General features: G+C 49.6%; 51 non-coding genes across 51 annotated transcripts; all 51 read left to right on the top strand.

Moving 5' to 3' along the window:
- Window positions 1-149: 149 nt before the first annotated feature.
- LOC145025948 (5S ribosomal RNA) lies at window positions 150-268 on the top strand. The gene has a single exon (XR_013673939.1). It is a non-coding gene; the product is annotated as a 5S ribosomal RNA (ribosomal RNA).
- Window positions 269-486: 218 nt separating this feature from the next.
- LOC145028146 (5S ribosomal RNA) lies at window positions 487-605 on the top strand. Its single transcript, XR_013675899.1, has one exon. It is a non-coding gene; the product is annotated as a 5S ribosomal RNA (ribosomal RNA).
- Window positions 606-823: 218 nt separating this feature from the next.
- On the top strand, window positions 824-942 carry LOC145026191 (5S ribosomal RNA). Its single transcript, XR_013674179.1, has one exon. It is a non-coding gene; the product is annotated as a 5S ribosomal RNA (ribosomal RNA).
- A 219-nt stretch (window positions 943-1,161) lies between these two features.
- Window positions 1,162-1,280, top strand: LOC145026115 (5S ribosomal RNA). Its single transcript, XR_013674107.1, has one exon. It is a non-coding gene; the product is annotated as a 5S ribosomal RNA (ribosomal RNA).
- Window positions 1,281-1,500: 220 nt separating this feature from the next.
- LOC145028148 (5S ribosomal RNA) lies at window positions 1,501-1,619 on the top strand. Its single transcript, XR_013675901.1, has one exon. It is a non-coding gene; the product is annotated as a 5S ribosomal RNA (ribosomal RNA).
- Window positions 1,620-1,836: 217 nt separating this feature from the next.
- LOC145028149 (5S ribosomal RNA) lies at window positions 1,837-1,955 on the top strand. Its single transcript, XR_013675902.1, has one exon. It is a non-coding gene; the product is annotated as a 5S ribosomal RNA (ribosomal RNA).
- A 218-nt stretch (window positions 1,956-2,173) lies between these two features.
- LOC145026563 (5S ribosomal RNA) lies at window positions 2,174-2,292 on the top strand. The gene has a single exon (XR_013674529.1). It is a non-coding gene; the product is annotated as a 5S ribosomal RNA (ribosomal RNA).
- A 217-nt stretch (window positions 2,293-2,509) lies between these two features.
- On the top strand, window positions 2,510-2,628 carry LOC145026889 (5S ribosomal RNA). The gene has a single exon (XR_013674841.1). It is a non-coding gene; the product is annotated as a 5S ribosomal RNA (ribosomal RNA).
- A 219-nt stretch (window positions 2,629-2,847) lies between these two features.
- LOC145026193 (5S ribosomal RNA) lies at window positions 2,848-2,966 on the top strand. Its single transcript, XR_013674181.1, has one exon. It is a non-coding gene; the product is annotated as a 5S ribosomal RNA (ribosomal RNA).
- Window positions 2,967-3,185: 219 nt separating this feature from the next.
- Window positions 3,186-3,304, top strand: LOC145025950 (5S ribosomal RNA). The gene has a single exon (XR_013673940.1). It is a non-coding gene; the product is annotated as a 5S ribosomal RNA (ribosomal RNA).
- Window positions 3,305-3,522: 218 nt separating this feature from the next.
- LOC145028150 (5S ribosomal RNA) lies at window positions 3,523-3,641 on the top strand. The gene has a single exon (XR_013675903.1). It is a non-coding gene; the product is annotated as a 5S ribosomal RNA (ribosomal RNA).
- Window positions 3,642-3,859: 218 nt separating this feature from the next.
- On the top strand, window positions 3,860-3,978 carry LOC145026194 (5S ribosomal RNA). The gene has a single exon (XR_013674182.1). It is a non-coding gene; the product is annotated as a 5S ribosomal RNA (ribosomal RNA).
- Window positions 3,979-4,197: 219 nt separating this feature from the next.
- Window positions 4,198-4,316, top strand: LOC145025627 (5S ribosomal RNA). Its single transcript, XR_013673635.1, has one exon. It is a non-coding gene; the product is annotated as a 5S ribosomal RNA (ribosomal RNA).
- A 219-nt stretch (window positions 4,317-4,535) lies between these two features.
- Window positions 4,536-4,654, top strand: LOC145025287 (5S ribosomal RNA). The gene has a single exon (XR_013673310.1). It is a non-coding gene; the product is annotated as a 5S ribosomal RNA (ribosomal RNA).
- A 219-nt stretch (window positions 4,655-4,873) lies between these two features.
- Window positions 4,874-4,992, top strand: LOC145026564 (5S ribosomal RNA). Its single transcript, XR_013674530.1, has one exon. It is a non-coding gene; the product is annotated as a 5S ribosomal RNA (ribosomal RNA).
- Window positions 4,993-5,210: 218 nt separating this feature from the next.
- On the top strand, window positions 5,211-5,329 carry LOC145026890 (5S ribosomal RNA). Its single transcript, XR_013674842.1, has one exon. It is a non-coding gene; the product is annotated as a 5S ribosomal RNA (ribosomal RNA).
- Window positions 5,330-5,548: 219 nt separating this feature from the next.
- LOC145026195 (5S ribosomal RNA) lies at window positions 5,549-5,667 on the top strand. Its single transcript, XR_013674183.1, has one exon. It is a non-coding gene; the product is annotated as a 5S ribosomal RNA (ribosomal RNA).
- Window positions 5,668-5,886: 219 nt separating this feature from the next.
- Window positions 5,887-6,005, top strand: LOC145025840 (5S ribosomal RNA). Its single transcript, XR_013673834.1, has one exon. It is a non-coding gene; the product is annotated as a 5S ribosomal RNA (ribosomal RNA).
- A 218-nt stretch (window positions 6,006-6,223) lies between these two features.
- LOC145028151 (5S ribosomal RNA) lies at window positions 6,224-6,342 on the top strand. The gene has a single exon (XR_013675904.1). It is a non-coding gene; the product is annotated as a 5S ribosomal RNA (ribosomal RNA).
- A 218-nt stretch (window positions 6,343-6,560) lies between these two features.
- Window positions 6,561-6,679, top strand: LOC145026196 (5S ribosomal RNA). The gene has a single exon (XR_013674184.1). It is a non-coding gene; the product is annotated as a 5S ribosomal RNA (ribosomal RNA).
- Window positions 6,680-6,898: 219 nt separating this feature from the next.
- On the top strand, window positions 6,899-7,017 carry LOC145028152 (5S ribosomal RNA). Its single transcript, XR_013675905.1, has one exon. It is a non-coding gene; the product is annotated as a 5S ribosomal RNA (ribosomal RNA).
- A 220-nt stretch (window positions 7,018-7,237) lies between these two features.
- On the top strand, window positions 7,238-7,356 carry LOC145025289 (5S ribosomal RNA). The gene has a single exon (XR_013673311.1). It is a non-coding gene; the product is annotated as a 5S ribosomal RNA (ribosomal RNA).
- A 219-nt stretch (window positions 7,357-7,575) lies between these two features.
- Window positions 7,576-7,694, top strand: LOC145026565 (5S ribosomal RNA). Its single transcript, XR_013674531.1, has one exon. It is a non-coding gene; the product is annotated as a 5S ribosomal RNA (ribosomal RNA).
- Window positions 7,695-7,912: 218 nt separating this feature from the next.
- LOC145026116 (5S ribosomal RNA) lies at window positions 7,913-8,031 on the top strand. Its single transcript, XR_013674108.1, has one exon. It is a non-coding gene; the product is annotated as a 5S ribosomal RNA (ribosomal RNA).
- Window positions 8,032-8,250: 219 nt separating this feature from the next.
- Window positions 8,251-8,369, top strand: LOC145026350 (5S ribosomal RNA). The gene has a single exon (XR_013674328.1). It is a non-coding gene; the product is annotated as a 5S ribosomal RNA (ribosomal RNA).
- Window positions 8,370-8,588: 219 nt separating this feature from the next.
- Window positions 8,589-8,707, top strand: LOC145028154 (5S ribosomal RNA). The gene has a single exon (XR_013675907.1). It is a non-coding gene; the product is annotated as a 5S ribosomal RNA (ribosomal RNA).
- A 221-nt stretch (window positions 8,708-8,928) lies between these two features.
- LOC145026197 (5S ribosomal RNA) lies at window positions 8,929-9,047 on the top strand. Its single transcript, XR_013674185.1, has one exon. It is a non-coding gene; the product is annotated as a 5S ribosomal RNA (ribosomal RNA).
- Window positions 9,048-9,266: 219 nt separating this feature from the next.
- On the top strand, window positions 9,267-9,385 carry LOC145028155 (5S ribosomal RNA). Its single transcript, XR_013675908.1, has one exon. It is a non-coding gene; the product is annotated as a 5S ribosomal RNA (ribosomal RNA).
- A 220-nt stretch (window positions 9,386-9,605) lies between these two features.
- On the top strand, window positions 9,606-9,724 carry LOC145025290 (5S ribosomal RNA). The gene has a single exon (XR_013673312.1). It is a non-coding gene; the product is annotated as a 5S ribosomal RNA (ribosomal RNA).
- Window positions 9,725-9,943: 219 nt separating this feature from the next.
- LOC145026566 (5S ribosomal RNA) lies at window positions 9,944-10,062 on the top strand. Its single transcript, XR_013674532.1, has one exon. It is a non-coding gene; the product is annotated as a 5S ribosomal RNA (ribosomal RNA).
- Window positions 10,063-10,280: 218 nt separating this feature from the next.
- On the top strand, window positions 10,281-10,399 carry LOC145026117 (5S ribosomal RNA). Its single transcript, XR_013674109.1, has one exon. It is a non-coding gene; the product is annotated as a 5S ribosomal RNA (ribosomal RNA).
- A 220-nt stretch (window positions 10,400-10,619) lies between these two features.
- LOC145026199 (5S ribosomal RNA) lies at window positions 10,620-10,738 on the top strand. Its single transcript, XR_013674186.1, has one exon. It is a non-coding gene; the product is annotated as a 5S ribosomal RNA (ribosomal RNA).
- A 219-nt stretch (window positions 10,739-10,957) lies between these two features.
- Window positions 10,958-11,076, top strand: LOC145028156 (5S ribosomal RNA). The gene has a single exon (XR_013675909.1). It is a non-coding gene; the product is annotated as a 5S ribosomal RNA (ribosomal RNA).
- Window positions 11,077-11,297: 221 nt separating this feature from the next.
- On the top strand, window positions 11,298-11,416 carry LOC145025547 (5S ribosomal RNA). The gene has a single exon (XR_013673559.1). It is a non-coding gene; the product is annotated as a 5S ribosomal RNA (ribosomal RNA).
- A 218-nt stretch (window positions 11,417-11,634) lies between these two features.
- On the top strand, window positions 11,635-11,753 carry LOC145028157 (5S ribosomal RNA). Its single transcript, XR_013675910.1, has one exon. It is a non-coding gene; the product is annotated as a 5S ribosomal RNA (ribosomal RNA).
- Window positions 11,754-11,974: 221 nt separating this feature from the next.
- Window positions 11,975-12,093, top strand: LOC145024005 (5S ribosomal RNA). The gene has a single exon (XR_013672080.1). It is a non-coding gene; the product is annotated as a 5S ribosomal RNA (ribosomal RNA).
- Window positions 12,094-12,309: 216 nt separating this feature from the next.
- LOC145024016 (5S ribosomal RNA) lies at window positions 12,310-12,428 on the top strand. The gene has a single exon (XR_013672091.1). It is a non-coding gene; the product is annotated as a 5S ribosomal RNA (ribosomal RNA).
- A 217-nt stretch (window positions 12,429-12,645) lies between these two features.
- On the top strand, window positions 12,646-12,764 carry LOC145023343 (5S ribosomal RNA). The gene has a single exon (XR_013671438.1). It is a non-coding gene; the product is annotated as a 5S ribosomal RNA (ribosomal RNA).
- A 221-nt stretch (window positions 12,765-12,985) lies between these two features.
- On the top strand, window positions 12,986-13,104 carry LOC145024027 (5S ribosomal RNA). Its single transcript, XR_013672101.1, has one exon. It is a non-coding gene; the product is annotated as a 5S ribosomal RNA (ribosomal RNA).
- Window positions 13,105-13,321: 217 nt separating this feature from the next.
- LOC145024038 (5S ribosomal RNA) lies at window positions 13,322-13,440 on the top strand. Its single transcript, XR_013672112.1, has one exon. It is a non-coding gene; the product is annotated as a 5S ribosomal RNA (ribosomal RNA).
- A 217-nt stretch (window positions 13,441-13,657) lies between these two features.
- Window positions 13,658-13,776, top strand: LOC145028158 (5S ribosomal RNA). Its single transcript, XR_013675911.1, has one exon. It is a non-coding gene; the product is annotated as a 5S ribosomal RNA (ribosomal RNA).
- A 220-nt stretch (window positions 13,777-13,996) lies between these two features.
- LOC145026603 (5S ribosomal RNA) lies at window positions 13,997-14,115 on the top strand. The gene has a single exon (XR_013674566.1). It is a non-coding gene; the product is annotated as a 5S ribosomal RNA (ribosomal RNA).
- A 219-nt stretch (window positions 14,116-14,334) lies between these two features.
- On the top strand, window positions 14,335-14,453 carry LOC145028160 (5S ribosomal RNA). The gene has a single exon (XR_013675913.1). It is a non-coding gene; the product is annotated as a 5S ribosomal RNA (ribosomal RNA).
- A 221-nt stretch (window positions 14,454-14,674) lies between these two features.
- On the top strand, window positions 14,675-14,793 carry LOC145024061 (5S ribosomal RNA). The gene has a single exon (XR_013672134.1). It is a non-coding gene; the product is annotated as a 5S ribosomal RNA (ribosomal RNA).
- A 217-nt stretch (window positions 14,794-15,010) lies between these two features.
- Window positions 15,011-15,129, top strand: LOC145024072 (5S ribosomal RNA). Its single transcript, XR_013672145.1, has one exon. It is a non-coding gene; the product is annotated as a 5S ribosomal RNA (ribosomal RNA).
- Window positions 15,130-15,346: 217 nt separating this feature from the next.
- Window positions 15,347-15,465, top strand: LOC145024083 (5S ribosomal RNA). Its single transcript, XR_013672156.1, has one exon. It is a non-coding gene; the product is annotated as a 5S ribosomal RNA (ribosomal RNA).
- Window positions 15,466-15,684: 219 nt separating this feature from the next.
- LOC145028161 (5S ribosomal RNA) lies at window positions 15,685-15,803 on the top strand. The gene has a single exon (XR_013675914.1). It is a non-coding gene; the product is annotated as a 5S ribosomal RNA (ribosomal RNA).
- A 221-nt stretch (window positions 15,804-16,024) lies between these two features.
- Window positions 16,025-16,143, top strand: LOC145024094 (5S ribosomal RNA). Its single transcript, XR_013672167.1, has one exon. It is a non-coding gene; the product is annotated as a 5S ribosomal RNA (ribosomal RNA).
- A 217-nt stretch (window positions 16,144-16,360) lies between these two features.
- LOC145024105 (5S ribosomal RNA) lies at window positions 16,361-16,479 on the top strand. The gene has a single exon (XR_013672178.1). It is a non-coding gene; the product is annotated as a 5S ribosomal RNA (ribosomal RNA).
- A 217-nt stretch (window positions 16,480-16,696) lies between these two features.
- On the top strand, window positions 16,697-16,815 carry LOC145028162 (5S ribosomal RNA). The gene has a single exon (XR_013675915.1). It is a non-coding gene; the product is annotated as a 5S ribosomal RNA (ribosomal RNA).
- Window positions 16,816-17,034: 219 nt separating this feature from the next.
- Window positions 17,035-17,153, top strand: LOC145026767 (5S ribosomal RNA). Its single transcript, XR_013674721.1, has one exon. It is a non-coding gene; the product is annotated as a 5S ribosomal RNA (ribosomal RNA).
- Window positions 17,154-17,175: the final 22 nt, after the last annotated feature.

A 17,175-nucleotide genomic window follows, 5' to 3' on the forward strand; every position in this document is an offset into this window, starting at 1 on the left:
GCTCGGGCGGCCTCCGGTTCAATGTTGATTGTTTTCTTCTTTCCCGAACCGAGCCGATCCATCACGTGGGTCCCACGCCTCGCGTCCGAAAGCAAACGAGGTTCTGCGTCTTGTAAGACATAAAAAACAATAAGCATGGATAGTATTTCGGGTGCGATCATACCAGCACTAATGCACCGGATCCCATCAGAACTCCGCGGTTAAGCGTGCTTGGGCGAGAGTAGTACTAGGATGGGTGACCCCCTGGGAAGTCCTCGTGTTGCACCCTCTTTTTCGTTGCCCGTCTGCGTTTTTTTATGTTTTAGGTGCGTTTTTTTTTTCTTTTTTGCTATATCCATGCTCGGGCGGCCACCGGTTCAATGTTGATTGTTTTCTTGTTTCCCGAACCGAGCCGATCCATCACGTGGGTCCCACGCCTCGCGTCCGAAAGCAAACGAGGTTCTGCGTCTTGTAAGACATAAAAACAATAAGCATGGATAGTATTTCGGGTGCGATCATACCAGCACTAATGCACCGGATCCCATCAGAACTCCGCAGTTAAGCGTGCTTGGGCGAGAGTAGTACTAGGATGGGTGACCCCCTGGGAAGTCCTCGTGTTGCACCCCTTTTTCGTTGCCCGTCTGCGTTTTTTTTATGTTTTAGGTGCGTTTTTTTTTTCTTTCTTGCTATATCCATGCTCGGGCGGCCTCCGGTTCAATGTTGATTGTTTTCTTGTTTCCCGAACCGAGCCGATCCATCACGTGGGTCCCACGCCTCGCGTCCGAAAGCAAACGAGGTTCTGCGTCTTGTAAGACATAAAAACAATAAGCATGGATAGTATTTCGGGTGCGATCATACCAGCACTAATGCATCGGATCCCATCAGAACTCCGCAGTTAAGCGTGCTTGGGCGAGAGTAGTACTAGGATGGGTGACCCCCTGGGAAGTCCTCGTGTTGCATCCCCTTTTTCGTTGCCCGTCTGCGTTTTTTTTATGTTTTAGGTGCGTTTTTTTTTTCTTTCTTGCTATATCCATGCTCGGGCGGCCTCCGGTTCAATGTTGATTGTTTTCTTCTTTCCCGAACCGAGCCGATCCATCACGTGGGTCCCACGCCTCGCGTCCGAAAGCAAACGAGGTTCTGCGTCTTGTAAGACATAAAAACAATAAGCATGGATAGTATTTCGGGTGCGATCATACCAGCACTAATGCACCGGATCCCATCAGAACTCCGCAGTTAAGCGTGCTTGGGCGAGAGTAGTTCTAGGATGGGTGACCCCCTGGGAAGTCCTCGTGTTGCACCCCCTTTTTCGTTGCCCGTCTGCGTTTTTTTTATGTTTTAGGTGCGTTTTTTTTTTTCTTTCTTGCTATATCCATGCTCGGGCGGCCTCCGGTTCAATGTTGATTGTTTTCTTGTTTCCCGAACCGAGCCGATCCATCACGTGGGTCCCACGCCTCGCGTCCGAAAGCAAACGAGGTTCTGCGTCTTGTAAGACATAAAAACAATAAGCATGGATAGTATTTCGGGTGCGATCATACCAGCACTAATGCACCGGATCCCATCAGAACTCCGCAGTTAAGCGTGCTTGGGCGAGAGTAGTACTAGGATGGGTGACCCCCTGGGAAGTCCTCGTGTTGCACCCCTTTTTCGTTGCCCGTCTGCGTTTTTTTTATGTTTTAGGTGCGTTTTTTTTTCTTTCTTGCTATATCCATGCTCGGGCGGCCTCCGGTTCAATGTTGATTGTTTTCTTGTTTCCCGAACCGAGCCGATCCATCACGTGGGTCCCACGCCTCGCGTCCGAAAGCAAACGAGGTTCTGCGTCTTGTAAGACATAAAAACAATAAGCATGGATAGTATTTCGGGTGCGATCATACCAGCACTAATGCACCGGATCCCATCAGAACTCCGCAGTTAAGCGTGCTTGGGCGAGAGTAGTACTAGGATGGGTGACCCCCTGGGAAGTCCTCGTGTTGCACCCCTTTTTCGTTGCCCGTCTGCGTTTTTTTTTATGTTTTAGGTGCGTTTTTTTTTCTTTCTTGCTATATCCATGCTCGGGCGGCCTCCGGTTCAATGTTGATTGTTTTCTTGTTTCCCGAACCGAGCCGATCCATCACGTGGGTCCCACGCCTCGCGTCCGAAAGCAAACGAGGTTCTGCGTCTTGTAAGACATAAAAACAATAAGCATGGATAGTATTTCGGGTGCGATCATACCAGCACTAATGCACCGGATCCCATCAGAACTCCGCAGTTAAGCGTGCTTGGGCGAGAGTAGTACTAGGATTGGTGACCCCCTGGGAAGTCCTCGTGTTGCACCCCCTTTTTCGTTGCCCGTCTGCGTTTTTTTCATGTTTTAGGTGCGTTTTTTTTCTTTCTTGCTATATCCATGCTCGGGCGGCCTCCGGTTCAATGTTGATTGTTTTCTTGTTTCCCGAACCGAGCCGATCCATCACGTGGGTCCCACGCCTCGCGTCCGAAAGCAAACGAGGTTCTGCGTCTTGTAAGACATAAAAACAATAAGCATGGATAGTATTTCGGGTGCGATCATACCAGCACTAATGCACCGGATCCCATCAGAAATCCGCAGTTAAGCGTGCTTGGGCGAGAGTAGTTCTAGGATGGGTGACCCCCTGGGAAGTCCTCGTGTTGCACCCCCTTTTTCGTTGCCCGTCTGCGTTTTTTTTATGTTTTAGGTGCGTTTTTTTTTTCTTTCTTGCTATATCCATGCTCGGGCGGCCTCCGGTTCAATGTTGATTGTTTTCTTGTTTCCCGAACCGAGCCGATCCATCACGTGGGTCCCACGCCTCGCGTCCGAAAGCAAACGAGGTTCTGCGTCTTGTAAGACATAAAAACAATAAGCATGGATAGTATTTCGGGTGCGATCATACCAGCACTAATGCATCGGATCCCATCAGAACTCCGCAGTTAAGCGTGCTTGGGCGAGAGTAGTACTAGGATGGGTGACCCCCTGGGAAGTCCTCGTGTTGCATCCCCTTTTTCGTTGCCCGTCTGCGTTTTTTTTATGTTTTAGGTGCGTTTTTTTTTTCTTTCTTGCTATATCCATGCTCGGGCGGCCTCCGGTTCAATGTTGATTGTTTTCTTCTTTCCCGAACCGAGCCGATCCATCACGTGGGTCCCACGCCTCGCGTCCGAAAGCAAACGAGGTTCTGCGTCTTGTAAGACATAAAAACAATAAGCATGGATAGTATTTCGGGTGCGATCATACCAGCACTAATGCACCGGATCCCATCAGAACTCCGCGGTTAAGCGTGCTTGGGCGAGAGTAGTACTAGGATGGGTGACCCCCTGGGAAGTCCTCGTGTTGCACCCTCTTTTTCGTTGCCCGTCTGCGTTTTTTTATGTTTTAGGTGCGTTTTTTTTTTCTTTTTTGCTATATCCATGCTCGGGCGGCCACCGGTTCAATGTTGATTGTTTTCTTGTTTCCCGAACCGAGCCGATCCATCACGTGGGTCCCACGCCTCGCGTCCGAAAGCAAACGAGGTTCTGCGTCTTGTAAGACATAAAAACAATAAGCATGGATAGTATTTCGGGTGCGATCATACCAGCACTAATGCACCGGATCCCATCAGAACTCCGCAGTTAAGCGTGCTTGGGCGAGAGTAGTACTAGGATGGGTGACCCCCTGGGAAGTCCTCGTGTTGCACCCCTTTTTCGTTGCCCGTCTGCGTTTTTTTTATGTTTTAGGTGCGTTTTTTTTTTCTTTCTTGCTATATCCATGCTCGGGCGGCCTCCGGTTCAATGTTGATTGTTTTCTTGTTTCCCGAACCGAGCCGATCCATCACGTGGGTCCCACGCCTCGCGTCCGAAAGCAAACGAGGTTCTGCGTCTTGTAAGACATAAAAACAATAAGCATGGATAGTATTTCGGGTGCGATCATACCAGCACTAATGCATCGGATCCCATCAGAACTCCGCAGTTAAGCGTGCTTGGGCGAGAGTAGTACTAGGATGGGTGACCCCCTGGGAAGTCCTCGTGTTGCATCCCCTTTTTCGTTGCCCGTCTGCGTTTTTTTTATGTTTTAGGTGCGTTTTTTTTTTCTTTCTTGCTATATCCATGCTCGGGCGGCCTCCGGTTCAATGTTGATTGTTTTCTTCTTTCCCGAACCGAGCCGATCCATCACGTGGGTCCCACGCCTCGCGTCCGAAAGCAAACGAGGTTCTGCGTCTTGTAAGACATAAAAACAATAAGCATGGATAGTATTTCGGGTGCGATCATACCAGCACTAATGCACCGGATCCCATCAGAACTCCGCAGTTAAGCGTGCTTGGGCGAGAGTAGTACTAGGATGGGTGACCCCCTGGGAAGTCTTCGTGTTGCACCCCCTTTTTCGTTGCCCGTCTGCGTTTTTTTATGTTTTAGGTGCGTTTTTTTTTTTCTTTTTTGCTATATCCATGCTCGGGCGGCCACCGGTTCAATGTTGATTGTTTTCTTGTTTCCCGAACCGAGCCGATCCATCACGTGGGTCCCACGCCTCGCGTCCGAAAGCAAACGAGGTTCTGCGTCTTGTAAGACATAAAAACAATAAGCATGGATAGTATTTCGGGTGCGATCATACCAGCACTAATGCACCGGATCCCATCAGAACTCCGCAGTTAAGCGTGCTTGGGCGAGAGTAGTACTAGGATGGGTGACCCCCTGGGAAGTCCTCGTGTTGCATCCCCTTTTTCGTTGCCCGTCTGCGTTTTTTTTATGTTTTAGGTGCGTTTTTTTTTTCTTTCTTGCTATATCCATGCTCGGGCGGCATCCGGTTCAATGTTGATTGTTTTCTTGTTTCCCGAACCGAGCCGATTCATCACGTGGGTCCCACGCCTCGCGTCCGAAAGCAAACGAGGTTCTGCGTCTTGTAAGACATAAAAACAATAAGCATTGATAGTATTTCGGGTGCGATCATACCAGCACTAATGCACCGGATCCCATCAGAACTCCGCAGTTAAGCGTGCTTGGGCGAGAGTAGTACTAGGATTGGTGACCCCCTGGGAAGTCCTCGTGTTGCACCCCCTTTTTCGTTGCCCGTCTGCGTTTTTTTTTATGTTTTAGGTGCGTTTTTTTTCTTTCTTGCTATATCCATGCTCGGGCGGCCTCCGGTTCAATGTTGATTGTTTTCTTGTTTCCCGAACCGAGCCGATCCATCACGTGGGTCCCACGCCTCGCGTCCGAAAGCAAACGAGGTTCTGCGTCTTGTAAGACATAAAAACAATAAGCATGGATAGTATTTCGGGTGCGATCATACCAGCACTAATGCACCGGATCCCATCAGAAATCCGCAGTTAAGCGTGCTTGGGCGAGAGTAGTTCTAGGATGGGTGACCCCCTGGGAAGTCCTCGTGTTGCACCCCCTTTTTCGTTGCCCGTCTGCGTTTTTTTTATGTTTTAGGTGCGTTTTTTTTTTCTTTCTTGCTATATCCATGCTCGGGCGGCCTCCGGTTCAATGTTGATTGTTTTCTTGTTTCCCGAACCGAGCCGATCCATCACGTGGGTCCCACGCCTCGCGTCCGAAAGCAAACGAGGTTCTGCGTCTTGTAAGACATAAAAACAATAAGCATGGATAGTATTTCGGGTGCGATCATACCAGCACTAATGCATCGGATCCCATCAGAACTCCGCAGTTAAGCGTGCTTGGGCGAGAGTAGTACTAGGATGGGTGACCCCCTGGGAAGTCCTCGTGTTGCATCCCCTTTTTCGTTGCCCGTCTGCGTTTTTTTTATGTTTTAGGTGCGTTTTTTTTTTCTTTCTTGCTATATCCATGCTCGGGCGGCCTCCGGTTCAATGTTGATTGTTTTCTTCTTTCCCGAACCGAGCCGATCCATCACGTGGGTCCCACGCCTCGCGTCCGAAAGCAAACGAGGTTCTGCGTCTTGTAAGACATAAAAACAATAAGCATGGATAGTATTTCGGGTGCGATCATACCAGCACTAATGCACCGGATCCCATCAGAACTCCGCGGTTAAGCGTGCTTGGGCGAGAGTAGTACTAGGATGGGTGACCCCCTGGGAAGTCCTCGTGTTGCACCCCCTTTTTCGTTGCCCGTCTGCGTTTTTTTATGTTTTAGGTGCGTTTTTTTTTTCTTTTTTGCTATATCCATGCTCGGGCGGCCACCGGTTCAATGTTGATTGTTTTCTTGTTTCCCGAACCGAGCCGATCCATCACGTGGGTCCCACGCCTCGCGTCCGAAAGCAAACGAGGTTCTGCGTCTTGTAAGACATAAAAACAATAAGCATGGATAGTATTTCGGGTGCGATCATACCAGCACTAATGCACCGGATCCCATCAGAACTCCGCAGTTAAGCGTGCTTGGGCGAGAGTAGTACTAGGATGGGTGACCCCCTGGGAAGTCCTCGTGTTGCACCCCTTTTTCGTTGCCCGTCTGCGTTTTTTTTATGTTTTAGGTGCGTTTTTTTTTTCTTTCTTGCTATATCCATGCTCGGGCGGCCTCCGGTTCAATGTTGATTGTTTTCTTGTTTCCCGAACCGAGCCGATCCATCACGTGGGTCCCACGCCTCGCGTCCGAAAGCAAACGAGGTTCTGCGTCTTGTAAGACATAAAAACAATAAGCATGGATAGTATTTCGGGTGCGATCATACCAGCACTAATGCATCGGATCCCATCAGAACTCCGCAGTTAAGCGTGCTTGGGCGAGAGTAGTACTAGGATGGGTGACCCCCTGGGAAGTCCTCGTGTTGCATCCCCTTTTTCGTTGCCCGTCTGCGTTTTTTTTATGTTTTAGGTGCGTTTTTTTTTTCTTTCTTGCTATATCCATGCTCGGGCGGCCTCCGGTTCAATGTTGATTGTTTTCTTCTTTCCCGAACCGAGCCGATCCATCACGTGGGTCCCACGCCTCGCGTCCGAAAGCAAACGAGGTTCTGCGTCTTGTAAGACATAAAAACAATAAGCATGGATAGTATTTCGGGTGCGATCATACCAGCACTAATGCACCGGATCCCATCAGAACTCCGCAGTTAAGCGTGCTTGGGCGAGAGTAGTACTAGGATGGGTGACCCCCTGGGAAGTCCTCGTGTTGCACCCCCTTTTTCGTTGCCCGTCTGCGTTTTTTTATGTTTTAGGTGCGTTTTTTTTTTTTCTTTTTTGCTATATCCATGCTCGGGCGGCCACCGGTTCAATGTTGATTGTTTTCTTGTTTCCCGAACCGAGCCGATCCATCACGTGGGTCCCACGCCTCGCGTCCGAAAGCAAACGAGGTTCTGCGTCTTGTAAGACATAAAAACAATAAGCATGGATAGTATTTCGGGTGCGATCATACCAGCACTAATGCACCGGATCCCATCAGAACTCCGCAGTTAAGCGTGCTTGGGCGAGAGTAGTACTAGGATGGGTGACCCCCTGGGAAGTCCTCGTGTTGCATCCCCTTTTTCGTTGCCCGTCTGCGTTTTTTTTATGTTTTAGGTGCGTTTTTTTTTTCTTTCTTGCTATATCCATGCTCGGGCGGCATCCGGTTCAATGTTGATTGTTTTCTTGTTTCCCGAACCGAGCCGATTCATCACGTGGGTCCCACGCCTCGCGTCCGAAAGCAAACGAGGTTCTGCGTCTTGTAAGACATAAAAACAATAAGCATTGATAGTATTTCGGGTGCGATCATACCAGCACTAATGCACCGGATCCCATCAGAACTCCGCAGTTAAGCGTGCTTGGGCGAGAGTAGTACTAGGATTGGTGACCCCCTGGGAAGTCCTCGTGTTGCACCCCCTTTTTCGTTGCCCGTCTGCGTTTTTTTTTATGTTTTAGGTGCGTTTTTTTTCTTTCTTGCTATATCCATGCTCGGGCGGCCTCCGGTTCAATGTTGATTGTTTTCTTGTTTCCCGAACCGAGCCGATCCATCACGTGGGTCCCACGCCTCGCGTCCGAAAGCAAACGAGGTTCTGCGTCTTGTAAGACATAAAAACAATAAGCATGGATAGTATTTCGGGTGCGATCATACCAGCACTAATGCACCGGATCCCATCAGAACTCCGCAGTTAAGCGTGCTTGGGCGAGAGTAGTTCTAGGATGGGTGACCCCCTGGGAAGTCCTCGTGTTGCACCCCCTTTTTCGTTGCCCGTCTGCGTTTTTTTTATGTTTTAGGTGCGTTTTTTTTTTCTTTCTTGCTATATCCATGCTCGGGCGGCCTCCGGTTCAATGTTGATTGTTTTCTTGTTTCCCGAACCGAGCCGATCCATCACGTGGGTCCCACGCCTCGCGTCCGAAAGCAAACGAGGTTCTGCGTCTTGTAAGACATAAAAACAATAAGCATGGATAGTATTTCGGGTGCGATCATACCAGCACTAATGCATCGGATCCCATCAGAACTCCGCAGTTAAGCGTGCTTGGGCGTGAGTAGTACTAGGATGGGTGACCCCCTGGGAAGTCCTCGTGTTGCATCCCCTTTTTCGTTGCCCGTCTGCGTTTTTTTTATGTTTTAGGTGCGTTTTTTTTTTCTTTCTTGCTATATCCATGCTCGGGCGGCCTCCGGTTCAATGTTGATTGTTTTCTTCTTTCCCGAACCGAGCCGATCCATCACGTGGGTCCCACGCCTCGCGTCCGAAAGCAAACGAGGTTCTGCGTCTTGTAAGACATAAAAACAATAAGCATGGATAGTATTTCGGGTGCGATCATACCAGCACTAATGCACCGGATCCCATCAGAACTCCGCAGTTAAGCGTGCTTGGGCGAGAGTAGTACTAGGATGGGTGACCCCCTGGGAAGTCCTCGTGTTGCACCCCCTTTTTCGTTGCCCGTCTGCGTTTTTTTATGTTTTAGGTGCGTTTGTTTTTTTTTCTTTTTTGCTATATCCATGCTCGGGCGGCCACCGGTTCAATGTTGATTGTTTTCTTGTTTCCCGAACCGAGCCGATCCATCACGTGGGTCCCACGCCTCGCGTCCGAAAGCAAACGAGGTTCTGCGTCTTGTAAGACATAAAAACAATAAGCATGGATAGTATTTCGGGTGCGATCATACCAGCACTAATGCATCGGATCCCATCAGAACTCCGCAGTTAAGCGTGCTTGGGCGAGAGTAGTACTAGGATGGGTGACCCCCTGGGAAGTCCTCGTGTTGCATCCCCTTTTTCGTTGCCCGTCTGCGTTTTTTTTATGTTTTAGGTGCGTTTTTTTTTTCTTTCTTGCTATATCCATGCTCGGGCGGCCTCCGGTTCAATGTTGATTGTTTTCTTCTTTCCCGAACCGAGCCGATCCATCACGTGGGTCCCACGCCTCGCGTCCGAAAGCAAACGAGGTTCTGCGTCTTGTAAGACATAAAAACAATAAGCATGGATAGTATTTCGGGTGCGATCATACCAGCACTAATGCACCGGATCCCATCAGAACTCCGCAGTTAAGCGTGCTTGGGCGAGAGTAGTACTAGGATGGGTGACCCCCTGGGAAGTCCTCGTGTTGCACCCCCTTTTTCGTTGCCCGTCTGCGTTTTTTTATGTTTTAGGTGCGTTTTTTTTTTTTCTTTTTTGCTATATCCATGCTCGGGCGGCCACCGGTTCAATGTTGATTGTTTTCTTGTTTCCCGAACCGAGCCGATCCATCACGTGGGTCCCACGCCTCGCGTCCGAAAGCAAACGAGGTTCTGCGTCTTGTAAGACATAAAAACAATAAGCATGGATAGTATTTCGGGTGCGATCATACCAGCACTAATGCACCGGATCCCATCAGAACTCCGCAGTTAAGCGTGCTTGGGCGAGAGTAGTACTAGGATGGGTGACCCCCTGGGAAGTCCTCGTGTTGCATCCCCTTTTTCGTTGCCCGTCTGCGTTTTTTTTATGTTTTAGGTGCGTTTTTTTTTTCTTTCTTGCTATATCCATGCTCGGGCGGCATCCGGTTCAATGTTGATTGTTTTCTTGTTTCCCGAACCGAGCCGATTCATCACGTGGGTCCCACGCCTCGCGTCCGAAAGCAAACGAGGTTCTGCGTCTTGTAAGACATAAAAACAATAAGCATTGATAGTATTTCGGGTGCGATCATACCAGCACTAATGCACCGGATCCCATCAGAACTCCGCAGTTAAGCGTGCTTGGGCGAGAGTAGTACTAGGATTGGTGACCCCCTGGGAAGTCCTCGTGTTGCACCCCCTTTTTCGTTGCCCGTCTGCGTTTTTTTTTATGTTTTAGGTGCGTTTTTTTTCTTTCTTGCTATATCCATGCTCGGGCGGCCTCCGGTTCAATGTTGATTGTTTTCTTGTTTCCCGAACCGAGCCGATCCATCACGTGGGTCCCACGCCTCGCGTCCGAAAGCAAACGAGGTTCTGCGTCTTGTAAGACATAAAAACAATAAGCATGGATAGTATTTCGGGTGCGATCATACCAGCACTAATGCACCGGATCCCATCAGAACTCCGCAGTTAAGCGTGCTTGGGCGAGAGTAGTTCTAGGATGGGTGACCCCCTGGGAAGTCCTCGTGTTGCACCCCCTTTTTCGTTGCCCGTCTGCGTTTTTTTTATGTTTTAGGTGCGTTTTTTTTTTTCTTTCTTGCTATATCCATGCTCGGGCGGCCTCCGGTTCAATGTTGATTGTTTTCTTGTTTCCCGAACCGAGCCGATCCATCACGTGGGTCCCACGCCTCGCGTCCGAAAGCAAACGAGGTTCTGCGTCTTGTAAGACATAAAAACAATAAGCATGGATAGTATTTCGGGTGCGATCATACCAGCACTAATGCATCGGATCCCATCAGAACTCCGCAGTTAAGCGTGCTTGGGCGAGAGTAGTACTAGGATGGGTGACCCCCTGGGAAGTCCTCGTGTTGCATCCCCTTTTTCGTTGCCCGTCTGCGTTTTTTTTATGTTTTAGGTGCGTTTTTTTTTTCTTTCTTGCTATATCCATGCTCGGGCGGCCTCCGGTTCAATGTTGATTGTTTTCTTCTTTCCCGAACCGAGCCGATCCATCACGTGGGTCCCACGCCTCACGTCCGAAAGCAAACGAGGTTCTGCGTCTTGTAAGACATAAAAACAATAAGCATGGATAGTATTTCGGGTGCGATCATACCAGCACTAATGCACCGGATCCCATCAGAACTCCGCAGTTAAGCGTGCTTGGGCGAGAGTAGTACTAGGATGGGTGACCCCCTGGGAAGTCCTCGTGTTGCACCCCCTTTTTCGTTGCCCGTCTGCGTTTTTTTATGTTTTAGGTGCGTTTGTTTTTTTTTCTTTTTTGCTATATCCATGCTCGGGCGGCCACCGGTTCAATGTTGATTGTTTTCTTGTTTCCCGAACCGAGCCGATCCATCACGTGGGTCCCACGCCTCGCGTCCGAAAGCAAACGAGGTTCTGCGTCTTGTAAGACATAAAAACAATAAGCATGGATAGTATTTCGGGTGCGATCATACCAGCACTAATGCACCGGATCCCATCAGAACTCCGCAGTTAAGCGTGCTTGGGCGAGAGTAGTACTAGGATGGGTGACCCCCTAGGAAGTCCTCGTGTTGCACCCCATTTTTCGTTGCCCGTCTGCGTTTTTTTATGTTTTAGGTGCGTTTTTTTTTTCTTTCTTGCTATATCCATGCTCGGGCGGCCTCCGGTTCAATGTTGATTGTTTTCTTGTTTCCCGAACCGAGCCGATCCATCACGTGGGTCCCACGCCTCGCGTCCGAAAGCAAACGAGGTTCTGCGTCTTGTAAGACATAAAAACAATAAGCATGGATAGTATTTCGGGTGCGATCATACCAGCACTAATGCACCGGATCCCATCAGAACTCCGCAGTTAAGCGTGCTTGGGCGAGAGTAGTACTAGGATGGGTGACCCCCTGGGAAGTCCTCGTGTTGCACCCCGTTTTTCGTTGCCCATCTGCGTTTTTTTTATGTTTTAGGTGCGTTTGTTTTTTCTTTCTTGCTATATCCATGCTCGGGCGGCCTCCGGTTCAATGTTGATTGTTTTTTCTTGTTTCCCGAACCGAGCCGATCCATCACGTGGGTCCCACGCCTCGCGTCCGAAAGCAAACGAGGTTCTGCGTCTTGTAAGACATAAAAACAATAAGCATGGATAGTATTTCGGGTGCGATCATACCAGCACTAATGCACCGGATCCCATCAGAACTCCGCAGTTAAGCGTGCTTGGGCGAGAGTAGTACTAGGATGGGTGACCCCCCGGGAAGTCCTCGTGTTGCACCCCCTTTTTCGTTGCCCGTCTGCGTTTTTTTATGTTTTAGGTGCGTTTTTTTTCTTTCTTGCTATATCCATGCTCGGGCGGCCTCCGGTTCAATGTTGATTGTTTTCTTGTTTCCCGAACCGAGCCGATCCATCACGTGGGTCCCACGCCTCGCGTCCGAAAGCAAACGAGGTTCTGCGTCTTGTAAGACATAAAAACAATAAGCATGGATAGTATTTCGGGTGCGATCATACCAGCACTAATGCACCGGATCCCATCAGAACTCCGCAGTTAAGCGTGCTTGGGCGAGAGTAGTACTAGGATGGGTGACCCCCCGGGAAGTCCTCGTGTTGCACCCCCTTTTTCGTTGCCCGTCTGCGTTTTTTTATGTTTTAGGTGCGTTTTTTTTTCTTTCTTGGTATATCCATGCTCGGGCGGCCTCCGGTTCAATGTTGATTGTTTTCTTGTTTCCCGAACCGAGCCGATCCATCACGTGGGTCCCACGCCTCGCGTCCGAAAGCAAACGAGGTTCTGCGTCTTGTAAGACATAAAAACAATAAGCATGGATAGTATTTCGGGTGCGATCATACCAGCACTATTGCACCGGATCCCATCAGAACTCCGCAGTTAAGCGTGCTTGGGCGAGAGTAGTACTAGGATGGGTGACCCCCTGGGAAGTCCTCGTGTTGCACCCCGTTTTTCGTTGCCCATCTGCGTTTTTTTTATGTTTGAGGTGCGTTTGTTTTTTCTTTCTTGCTATATCCATGCTCGGGCGGCCTCCGGTTCAATGTTGATTGTTTTTTCTTGTTTCCCGAACCGAGCCGATCCATCACGTGGGTCCCACGCCTCGCGTCCGAAAGCAAACGAGGTTCTGCGTCTTGTAAGACATAAAAACAATAAGCATGGATAGTATTTCGGGTGCGATCATACCAGCACTAATGCACCGGATCCCATCAGAACTCCGCAGTTAAGCGTGCTTGGGCGAGAGTAGTACTAGGATGGGTGACCCCCCGGGAAGTCCTCGTGTTGCACCCCCTTTTTCGTTGCCCGTCTGCGTTTTTTTATGTTTTAGGTGCGTTTTTTTTTCTTTCTTGCTATATCCATGCTCGGGCGGCCTCCGGTTCAATGTTGATTGTTTTCTTGTTTCCCGAACCGAGCCGATCCATCACGTGGGTCCCACGCCTCGCGTCCGAAAGCAAACGAGGTTCTGCGTCTTGTAAGACATAAAAACAATAAGCATGGATAGTATTTCGGGTGCGATCATACCAGCACTAATGCACCGGATCCCATCAGAACTCCGCAGTTAAGCGTGCTTGGGCGAGAGTAGTACTAGGATGGGTGACCCCCCGGGAAGTCCTCGTGTTGCACCCCCTTTTTCGTTGCCCGTCTGCGTTTTTTTATGTTTTAGGTGCGTTTTTTTTTCTTTCTTGGTATATCCATGCTCGGGCGGCCTCCGGTTCAATGTTGATTGTTTTCTTGTTTCCCGAACCGAGCCGATCCATCACGTGGGTCCCACGCCTCGCGTCCGAAAGCAAACGAGGTTCTGCGTCTTGTAAGACATAAAAACAATAAGCATGGATAGTATTTCGGGTGCGATCATACCAGCACTAATGCACCGGATCCCATCAGAACTCCGCAGTTAAGCGTGCTTGGGCGAGAGTAGTACTAGGATGGGTGACCCCCTGGGAAGTCCTCGTGTTGCACCCCCTTTTTCGTTGCCCGTCTGCGTTTTTTTTATGTTTTAGGTGCGTTTTTTTTTTTCTTTCTTGCTATATCCATGCTCGGGCGGCCTCCGGTTCAATGTTCATTGTTTTCTTGTTTCCCGAACCGAGCCGATCCATCACGTGGGTCCCACGCCTCGCGTCCGAAAGCAAACGTGGTTCTGCGTCTTGTAAGACATAAAAACAATAAGCATGGATAGTATTTCGGGTGCGATCATACCAACACTAATGCACCGGATCCCATCAGAACTCCGCAGTTAAGCGTGCTTGGGCGAGAGTAGTACTAGGATGGGTGACCCCCCGGGAAGTCCTCGTGTTGCACCCCCTTTTTCGTTGCCCGTCTGCGTTTTTTTTATGTTTTAGGTGCGTTTTTTTTTTCTTTCTTGCTATATCCATGCTCGGGCGGCTTCCGGTTCAATGTTGATTGTTTTCTTGTTTCCCGAACCGAGCCGATCCATCACGTGGGTCCCACGCCTCGCGTCCGAAAGCAAACGAGGTTCTGCGTCTTGTAAGACATAAAAACAATAAGCATGGATAGTATTTCGGGTGCGATCATACCAGCACTAATGCACCGGATCCCATCAGAACTCCGCAGTTAAGCGTGCTTGGGCGAGAGTAGTACTAGGATGGGTGACCCCCTGGGAAGTCCTCGTGTTGCACCCCGTTTTTCGTTGCCCATCTGCGTTTTTTTTATGTTTTAGGTGCGTTTGTTTTTTCTTTCTTGCTATATCCATGCTCGGGCGGCCTCCGGTTCAATGTTGATTGTTTTTTCTTGTTTCCCGAACCGAGCCGATCCATCACGTGGGTCCCACGCCTCGCGTCCGAAAGCAAACGAGGTTCTGCGTCTTGTAAGACATAAAAACAATAAGCATGGATAGTATTTCGGGTGCGATCATACCAGCACTAATGCACCGGATCCCATCAGAACTCCGCAGTTAAGCGTGCTTGGGCGAGAGTAGTACTAGGATGGGTGACCCCCCGGGAAGTCCTCGTGTTGCACCCCCTTTTTCGTTGCCCGTCTGCGTTTTTTTATGTTTTAGGTGCGTTTTTTTTTCTTTCTTGCTATATCCATGCTCGGGCGGCCTCCGGTTCAATGTTGATTGTTTTCTTGTTTCCCGAACCGAGCCGATCCATCACGTGGGTCCCACGCCTCGCGTCCGAAAGCAAACGAGGTTCTGCGTCTTGTAAGACATAAAAACAATAAGCATGGATAGTATTTCGGGTGCGATCATACCAGCACTAATGCACCGGATCCCATCAGAACTCCGCAGTTAAGCGTGCTTGGGCGAGAGTAGTACTAGGATGGGTGACCCCCCGGGAAGTCCTCGTGTTGCACCCCCTTTTTCGTTGCCCGTCTGCGTTTTTTTATGTTTTAGGTGCGTTTTTTTTTCTTTCTTGGTATATCCATGCTCGGGCGGCCTCCGGTTCAATGTTGATTGTTTTCTTGTTTCCCGAACCGAGCCGATCCATCACGTGGGTCCCACGCCTCGCGTCCGAAAGCAAACGAGGTTCTGCGTCTTGTAAGACATAAAAACAATAAGCATGGATAGTATTTCGGGTGCGATCATACCAGCACTAATGCACCGGATCCCATCAGAACTCCGCAGTTAAGCGTGCTTGGGCGAGAGTAGTACTAGGATGGGTGACCCCCCGGGAAGTCCTCGTGTTGCACCCCCTTTTTCGTTGCCCGTCTGCGTTTTTTTTATGTTTTAGGTGCGTTTTTTTTTTCTTTCTTGCTATATCCATGCTCGGGCGGCTTCCGGTTCAATGTTGATTGTTTTCTTGTTTCCCGAACCGAGCCGATCCATCACGTGGGTCCCACGCCTCGCGTCCGAAAGCAAACGAGGTTCTGCGTCTTGTAAGACATAAAAACAATAAGCATGGATAGTATTTCGGGTGCGATCATACCAGCACTAATGCACCGGATCCCATCAGAACTCCGCAGTTAAGCGTGCTTGGGCGAGAGTAGTACTAGGATGGGTGACCCCCTGGGAAGTCCTCGTGTTGCACCCCGTTTTTCGTTGCCCATCTGCGTTTTTTTTATGTTTTAGGTGCGTTTGTTTTTTCTTTCTTGCTATATCCATGCTCGGGCGGCCTCCGGTTCAATGTTGATTGTTTTTTCTTGTTTCCCGAACCGAGCCGATCCATCACGTGGGTCCCACGCCTCGCGTCCGAAAGCAAACGAGGTTCTGCGTCTTGTAAGACATAAAAACAATAAGCATGGATAGTATTTCGGGTGCGATCATACCAGCACTAATGCACCGGATCCCATCAGAACTCCGCAGTTAAGCGTGCTTGGGCGAGAGTAGTACTAGGATGGGTGACCCCCCGGGAAGTCCTCGTGTTGCACCCCCTTTTTCGTTGCCCGTCTGCGTTTTTTTATGTTTTAGGTGCGTTTTTTTTTCTTTCTTGCTATATCCATGCTCGGGCGGCCTCCGGTTCAATGTTGATTGTTTTCTTGTTTCCCGAACCGAGCCGATCCATCACGTGGGTCCCACGCCTCGCGTCCGAAAGCAAACGAGGTTCTGCGTCTTGTAAGACATAAAAACAATAAGCATGGATAGTATTTCGGGTGCGATCATACCAGCACTAATGCACCGGATCCCATCAGAACTCCGCAGTTAAGCGTGCTTGGGCGAGAGTAGTACTAGGATGGGTGACCCCCCGGGAAGTCCTCGTGTTGCACCCCCTTTTTCGTTGCCCGTCTGCGTTTTTTTATGTTTTAGGTGCGTTTTTTTTTCTTTCTTGGTATATCCATGCTCGGGCGGCCTCCGGTTCAATGTTGATTGTTTTCTTGTTTCCCGAACCGAGCCGATCCATCACGTGGGTCCCACGCCTCGCGTCCGAAAGCAAACGAGGTTCTGCGTCTTGTAAGACATAAAAACAATAAGCATGGATAGTATTTCGGGTGCGATCATACCAGCACTAATGCACCGGATCCCATCAGAACTCCGCAGTTAAGCGTGCTTGGGCGAGAGTAGTACTAGGATGGGTGACCCCCTGGGAAGTCCTCGTGTTGCACCCCCTTTTTCGTTGCCCGTCTGCGTTTTTTTTATGTTTTAGGTGCGTTTTTTTTTTCTTTCTTGCTATATCCATGCTCGGGCGGCCTCCGGTTCAATGTTGATTGTTTTCTTGTTTCCCGAACCGAGCCGATCCATCACGTGGGTCCCACGCCTCGCGTCCGAAAGCAAACGAGGTTCTGCGTCTTGTAAGACATAAAAACAATAAGCATGGATAGTATTTCGGGTGCGATCATACCAGCACTAATGCACCGGATCCCATCAGAACTCCGCAGTTAAGCGTGCTTCGGCGAGAGTAGTACTAGGATGGGTGACCCCCTGGGAAGTCCTCGTGTTGCACCCACTTTTTCGTTGCCCGTCTGCGT

Source organism: Lactuca saligna, chromosome 1, assembly GCF_052625555.1.
Source record: "Lactuca saligna cultivar CGN05327 chromosome 1, ASM5262555v1, whole genome shotgun sequence".
Classification (NCBI taxonomy): domain Eukaryota; kingdom Viridiplantae; phylum Streptophyta; class Magnoliopsida; order Asterales; family Asteraceae; genus Lactuca; species Lactuca saligna.